The 8,005-nt window shown below is 42.1% G+C and overlaps 1 long non-coding RNA gene across 1 annotated transcript; it reads right to left on the reverse strand.

The window, feature by feature from the left end:
* Positions 1 to 313: 313 nt before the first annotated feature.
* LOC132020613 (uncharacterized) lies at positions 314 to 2,812 on the reverse strand. The gene is made up of 3 exons (XR_009405040.1): positions 2,595 to 2,812; positions 694 to 814; positions 314 to 600 (listed from the first exon to the last, which is right to left on the reverse strand). It is a non-coding gene; the product is annotated as an uncharacterized LOC132020613 (long non-coding RNA).
* Between the last annotated feature and the right edge of the window lie 5,193 nt (positions 2,813 to 8,005).

Consider the following 8,005-nt stretch of genomic DNA (forward strand, 5'->3'; position numbering starts at 1 on the left):
ATCAAGCTTCCGCCATCTTGTAATGGACTCACTGTCTGGTTTGCCAGCCCTTCTTGGGTCTGAATCTGCAAGTTAGGGTTCTGGATGGTTTCAATCATTCCCTTAGAGACAAATTTTCCCTGAAGTCCCTCCTTTGAGGGGCCAATTCTACATGCCTCCCACTTGGGTCTGACTCCAGCTCTTCCCAAAGCTCTCCAAAATCTTCTTCACGGTGTTTACACCTCAGTCCAATATGGCCTCCTTTGTGAGCCCTCATCCATCACGGTAATGCTGGGGTCTCCCAGTAACTGGTCTTCAGTGGATTAGTCTGTTTTCTTCTGAGCACTTACAATCTGATATTGTATTTATTTGCTGTTTCACCTGTGTGTGTGTGTGTGTGTGTGTTTTCTTATCTCTCTGTATGCTTCAGGAAGACAGCAACTTGTTTTCTATTCCCAGAGCCCAGCATAGTGTCTGCACACATAGGAGCCTTTGTTGCATGAATGAATTTAATTTTGGGGAGACGTATTCCTTTGCTCATCACAGGCTGATTACCTCATTCAGAGAACACCACGGTCAGATTCCGTCTTGTCTGTTCAGGGGTCTTCAGTGCCACTTCTCCTGAAATAATTTTGATGAATATCTGCTGATTAACCACGAGTTAATTTTTTTCATATATAAACACTTAAATCCACTGTGTGAAGAGCTACTTACAAGCCTGAGGCTTGGAGACAAGAAAGGAGCTTCTCCAGTTGTTGGGCTGCGTGCGTTTCATCACATCCAAGTTTTATTTCCCCAAGGCTTTTCTTTGTCAAGCTTGGAAAAGTGCTGTTTCCTAGGAGAACCACACAAGAACAAGCTGCAAATATAAAAGAGGAAAACATCCCCCAAAGCAAAACTTGGAGAAGTGTTTTAGATTGATTCCCCCCAAAGATCAATTGCAATCTTTTCTTTCTTTCAAGGGCACTATTTTTCTAAACAGATTCGAACCAAATGCATGAACATGGACATTTCAGTCTGTATAAAACTAACTGGAAATAGATGAACATGCCAGCAGATAGGTTCAGGAAAGGATTTATCTTCCTAAATTTCAAGGCAGCAAGCTGGTTTTGGTAACGTTTTCTCTTAGGAGAACTGGGTGAGTGTGTCCAGGGTTGAACATCATACTGGGCAAGGGGAGGAAAAGAAGCCCTAAATGGGAAACCGAATGTTTCCAGTGACAGGACCAACTCATAAAATCTTTCCACTGATTCTGCCATATCGAGCCAATCACGTTCTGCCATCCTGGGCCAAACTAGAAAAGCCCCAGACAATCTTTGCTACAAACCAGGGCAAAGAGGGAGAATTTTCTTGTCCACAGAGCAGCGCTTCCCAAACTCACTCTCTCTCTCTCTCTCTTTTTTTTTTTTTTTTAAGATTTTATTTGTTTATTTGACAGACAGAGATCATAAGTAGTCAGGCAAGGCAGAGAGAGAGGAGGAAGCAGGCTCCCCACGGAGCAGAGAGCCTGATGCAGGGCTCAATCCCAGGACCCTGGGATCATGACCTGAGTCGAAGGCAGAGGCTTTAACCCACTAAACCACCCAGGCGCCCCCAAAACTCACACTCTCTTAAGAGTCACCTGGGAACCTGTTAAAAATGCAGAGTCCCAGGGCCCTCTCCTAGAGGTTCTCAGTGAGCAGCTCTGGGTCTGAGTATGAACATTCCTATTTGGAAGAGGTGTCCTAGCTGATTCTTCTGATTCAGCAGGCTTGAGGAAAGACAGTGGATAATTAGTTGTGTTTCTTCTTTGGTGGATCAACCAAGGATTTTGCAGGCACGCCCTGGTCACTTCCTCCCTAGCATTTGAATTCTGAGCCAAAGGAAGAATCCTTTGTTTTTTCCAGTGCTATGATGTGGTTCTACAAACAGTACTCAGGTCACCTTTCTGGAGGGATCTTGGTGCACTTGCTGCCGTGGTTAAGATGGAACTGGGCGTCGGGAGAGAATCCCTTTAGGGATGGAATGGTCTTTTTCAGTAGGGGGTCCCCACCTCGGGCCCCCTCCTTGTGTTCCGGGTACAATCGCACCTCCTCTCAACTTCTACCTTTGCCTCTACGTTCCTTCCTGAGTCTCTGTCTCTACTGGAAGGTCCATAGCCCTATGGTCATCTATGCATTTCCACTTCAAACTCAGCTAGTACCAGACAGGACTCATTTGCTCTCCTCTCCACCCCCAGATCTGTTCTCTCTGGAACCCTCCTTCTTCTGAGTTAGCTCCCCTACAAAACAGAATCATCATCCACTTGCTTACCCAGGCCAGGGTCCTGACTTTTCTGTCTTCCTCATTCCTTACATCTAATCCCACATATCTGTTTAAGGCAGTGGTTTGCAACCCTGGCTTCAAAACAGAACCATGTGGAAAGATTTTAAAATGCACCCATGCCTGGGCTTCGCTCCCAGAAGTTCAGATTTAATTGGTTTGTGGTGAGGTCAAGCCATGGAGAGCTTTTAAAAAGTCCCAGCTGATTCTGTTGTGCGGCCCAGGTTCCAGCTCTGTTCCCAGTCCCACCCTTCCATGCAAGGCAAATCTGATCAGCGGGGCTGGGGCTGGTGGGGAGAGAGTAAGGCACTTACCTGGGGCACAAAATTCAACGGAGCACCCAAACCCCCAGTGACAATATGTCTAAAAACCGAAATCAGTGCCCCAAAGTCCATGATAAACAACACATCACCATTTTATAAAAACAGGCTGCTGTGGTTTGTCTTTGCCCTGCCTGATTTCACAACAGGGGCAATGGTTTCCCATGGGGCTGCTATTCCCAGGCTTGTGTGGCTGTCATGTCCCTCCCTGGGTTTATGAGGATTGACAAAGTCGTGTAAACAGATTGGGCAATGGGCTTAGATTTGTTTCAATGGAGAGTTTCCAATTGGATAAGTATAAACAGGAGTGCTCTTTTTGCCTACTGCCTAGGAGTCCAGCAGGGCTCAACGCAGCATGGGCTCCCCCCCATGCAAGCTCCTCACTCACACCCTGGCTCCATTCCTGTCTTTGGGATATTAAGTTCCCTGTGAGCTGACCCAGCCCAGCTCCACAGCTGTTGCTGCCCACTACAGTGCACGTGTGCTCTAGTAATAACGCACGCTTTACAGGTCTTTGGACGGGTCTTGATTTTGCTTGCAGCTATGCCTTTCCCCAGGCATTTTTTTCCTGCCTTGCAGATCTGGATCATTGCAGTCAGCTGAGCAGTTTTTTGGTGGCAGTGTTTTGGTTTTTGGTTTTTGTACCGCCCAGAAACACTTGGCTGAGATCGTGAGTGGAGCTGGAAAGCAGCCTTGCTTCACTTAACAAACTCTGTGTCCTGGCACAAGTCTGCATCCCTGGGGTTGGGGGAGAGGGGGCACATTTTTATAGTTTGCACAAAGACCCTGCTGGTGGCTGCTCTTTCATTCCCTCCGTCATCTGCCCTAGGAATTCCTTCCTACCATTTAAGACAGAGCTCAGGCTTTTGACCTCTCACTGGCAAGTAAGTCTTCCTTGCCCTCAGTGGCTCAGCCAGAGTGAATCTGTGTTTTTAAGTTACCACTTCACTTCACTCTTCTACATGCTTTTAGGATGGCAGCTATTGCAGTAATTTGTAATTGTGGGAACAACAGTGGATCGAACAACGGTGACTGGCAGATCATTCTGGCATCTATCAGTCAAGAACAGGGTTGTTCTCCTATAATCTAAGGATGTCTTTGAAGAGCATGAGAATGATCAGTGGTAAAATAAAATATTCAGACAAGTAACTCCTCCTTTTACTTCAGGATACCAAACAACCGGCTCATGGCCAAGTTAGTGAGAATGGGCTGGGCTGGCCATGGTAACTGCTCAGACTCAAGGTGATTTAATAACAGAGTCTTATTTTTATGTCCTACCACATCTTCATCTTGGAATCCAGATGGATAGAGCAGCCACTGCTTGCCACCATGGTAGAAAGAATTCAATTTCCTGAGGGTCTTGGACTGACAATTAATTGCTTCTTCCTGGCATAGACCTTGGAACTGACATCATTTTTGCTTAATGTATTGACCAGAATTAATGTCATGGTCCCACCCAACCTCAAAAGTGCAATCCTGCCATGTGCCTGGAGGCAGGAGAGTTTGAAAACATTTGGCAAAGAGCACTTATGACTACCAGAGTTAACACTTCATATAAAATTGACTTTATTTCCTAAATAGACACATTCTGCTGCTTGTTTTGGTGTTTAGAAAAAAGAGTTATCAATAGCAGGACATGGTGGTAACAACTGCAGCTAAAAACCAAAAGCACAGTCTTTTTTGGAAATCTTTCAGTGACATCTCTGCCCATAAATAAGGATTCTCATGGGATATGTGACTATTTCATTTTACAGATGCAATTTAAATTATACTGTTAAAAAATAGCAGAGTGGCTGTGGCCCAAACACAATTTTAGATGAGGTTCTTAGTATCTTAGAATGATATATATGTGTAAATATATATATGTGTGTCTGTATATATAAAAATACATATATGTAATATATAATACTGTTAAATATATAAAATTAAATATGTAACTATTGTATTAATATACATAAACATTAAATAAATATGTAAACTATAAATATATACATACACACACACATTGAAATAAACTGCCTAATTCGTCCAATAGATGAAATGAGATAGTGGATGTGAAAACCATTTGTAAATTGTAAACTGTCACCTATAAAGTGGTATTTAAAAGTAAATTGCCATTAGCCTAAGGGACCAGTCATCCCAAATATCCAGATGTTAAGATTTTACCCTGCTATGGGCGTTTCCTTGTTTATTTCCCCTAGGTTTTCATTTGCTTTTAAAACAAATCTCTAATAATATCAGAGATATAGCAAACATTTTTTAAAAATGTGAATCAGATGTAAATTCAAATCAAAAATAAAAAAGCTCAGTTTTTCCAAACAGAATTGCCCTGGGAATAATGACATTGAATTCAATATTTAGGAATTTAAAAATGAATTGCAGATGACTTCTCCCCAAGGTTCTTCTACATACAAATAAAGTCCGGGTGGGATTTACAACAAAATGCTTCCTTTGTAGAATATATTTCAAAAAAATCCAGCTCTGTTTGTATATTCAAGTGGGTCCTGTTTTACAAAGATGTCCCATTTGTAGACTCTAAAAAGGAGAATAACTAAGAGAATAACTTAAAAAGGAATTTTAGGGCACCTGGGTGGCTCAGTGGGTTAAAGCCTCTGCCTTCGGCTCAGGTCATGATCCCAGAGTCCTGGGATCAAGCCCCACATCGGGCTCTCTGCTCAGCAGGGAGCCTGCTTCCCCCTCTCTCTCTGCCTGCCTCTCTGCCTACTTGTGATCTCTCTCTCTCTCTCTGTGTCAAATAAATAAATAAAATCTTAAAAAAAAAAAAGGAATTTTAAAAGCAGGCTCCCTTGGAGTGTTTATATCACATAAAAGAATATGTGAGTGAGTTAAAAATGTCAGTTCCATAGATTAAAATATATATGCAATACCACAATTTGTATATTTTCTTTACCTGTGTTTTACACCTTTTTTATGGATCGCTTCCTCTGTATCTGCTTACAGCATGTACTCCATTATGCTACAGTAATTGGACAATAATAGATACTGTAAAGTTTTTCCAGCGAGATAAACACAACACCAGGCAAAGTGGGTGCAAGGCAAGATTTATTAAAAACACTCTCCGGTGAAGTTTCAGGGCTCAGGAGAAGGGGAGCCAGGAAAGTTGTGCCGGGTGGAGGTGGGTACCCTCGGGTGAGGTTCTGCAACTCTGGAAAGCAGAGTGGCGGAAGTCACGCCCAAGGCTGGGAGAAGGGGGCTTTTAAGGGGCCTGGAGGGGAGTTCAGGAGTCTTTGGGCAAGTTTCCCTTATTTGGATATTTCACCCGCTCGTAGGGGTCCCATTGGTCCACTGGAGCCCGGGGCGGGGGTCTCAGATTCCAGCTTGTCAGGATCCCATTGGTCCACGGGAGCCTGGGGTCAGAGGGTTTTCAGATTCCTGCTTGGGTCTTTGTTCTCCTGTCTGAGCTCAGGTTTTGTGGCAGGGACTTTCACCATCTTAAGTATCCCTTTCTTTCTGCCAGCCCAACAGATACAAGTGAAATCCCTACCAGTGTAGTTTACCTTGCCCTGTGATGATGCCATTATCTCAAGAGCTTGGGACTATAATCATGTGGGAGTCCTGTTGAAATGAAACATTATGTCTGACCCCAAATGAAAGAATTTATGTGTAAAATAAAGTGTAAATACATCTCCTGTCAAATGACAAACTTTTACATGTGAATAGTTTTCTCTAAGAACATATAAAAGTCAATAAAATCTTCTTACTTTTTACATTAAAAAAAAAAAAAAAAGTCTGCTTGGAGGATTCAACTTGTTGGTGATCTGGTGTAACTTTTCCAAACCCAGACTTGATTTAACCACTTACTGAATGTGGTTTAAACTCTAATAGTTCCACCATCTTTAGAAAAATCCAGAAAGATGTCCAATGGCATTTCCAAAGTGCACTTGGTTGTTCTTTGAGTGATGGGTGAGATCAATATTAGAAATACAGCATTCAACTCAGCTCTCAGTTCTGATAGAGACCATCACCGTAATCCAATCCCAGTGATTTTCTTAAGGATTTCTTGAAGGCAGTTCCAGGGAAGGCATTCTAATAATGTTGTGAGTGATGGATGCATCCTTGTGCTTCCTGAGTCTTCCACATTGAAGTCCTTTGAATAAGTAAGTTCTGCTACATGTAAAAACGTAAACCTAATTCTAACTCATTGATCTGTGAAGAGCAGCAAATATGATCTCTCACAAGAGACCAACAGCTTAGAAGTGGCCTAAGCCATGAAGATATTTTCAGTGACTCCAAGGAGAAGTCTTTATGGAGACGTCAAGCATGTCTTCTCAGAAGTCACAATAGCCCCTGTTGAATGTTAATTGAGAAGCACCTTCTTTACATGAAAAATACAGAGGCTTTTGTATCAAAGGAAGCACAAATAGATTTTCTAGTTTATTCCTCATAAATTAAATGTGATTTTAAGATAGATGATTAGGCTTAATCTGAGGAAAAGGCTATAGAAGTATCCTCTTTACCATCTGAGCTTGAGGGGAAAAAAGAGAACCTCATTCTGCTATAACTTAAGGGCTTGGTGTATGACAATCCTGGGTCCTTATGTCATCAACTCTACCTTTTCCCAGAAGCTTTCTGGGAAAAGGCAACCTTTTCCCAGAAAGCTTCTGGGAAAAGGTAGAATTGGAACTGATTGTGGAAAGAGGAAAAGAAGGGTAATAAGGCATGAATCTGGCCAGTCTGAAGTAGACATAATCTTAGGAAAAGGGATCATTTATTTAAAAGAAGAGAGAAGACATAATAATAGAGTGAGAAAATTTTAGCCTAACCAGACCACAGCTTGAGATAAGGCATGATATCTGGAAGGCCTTTAAAGCTTATGGGGAGATCGTGAAATTTAATGTGGAGGGAAACAAATCTTTGCTGGTCTTTAGGATCAGGAAAAAATCATCAAGATGAAGGATATGTTAGCTTTACAGGTATTTCATTAGCATCATGCTCTAACTGAGCTAACCAGCTGCATTACACCAGGGAGATACTTCATTTTTTTTAAAGATTTTTTTCCTTATTGGGTAGGGAGGGAGAGGAAGAAAGAAAGAAAGAGAGGATGAGCAGGAGGAGGAACCGAGGGAGAATAAGATTCCCTGCTGAGCAGGGAGCTTGACCTGTGTCCTGATCCCAGGACCCTGAGATTGTGACCTGAGCTGAAGGCAGACAGCCGACTGAGCCACCCAGGTGCCCCACAAGGAAGAGATTTTGTAATAACGGTTTTCACCGATATACTTCCTTTTGAATAAATAAATAAAAATCAGGAGAGGATTATCTAAAATACTTAAGAGAATTAACACTTTCCAATTATACAACCCAGGACATATAAGTAAATGAGTTTGTTTTTATTTTTTTTAAAGATTTTATTTCTTTATTTTATATATATAGAGAGAGCACAAGTA

The sequence above is a fragment of the Mustela nigripes genome, chromosome 6 (assembly GCF_022355385.1).
Source record: "Mustela nigripes isolate SB6536 chromosome 6, MUSNIG.SB6536, whole genome shotgun sequence".
In the NCBI taxonomy this organism is placed as follows: domain Eukaryota; kingdom Metazoa; phylum Chordata; class Mammalia; order Carnivora; family Mustelidae; genus Mustela; species Mustela nigripes.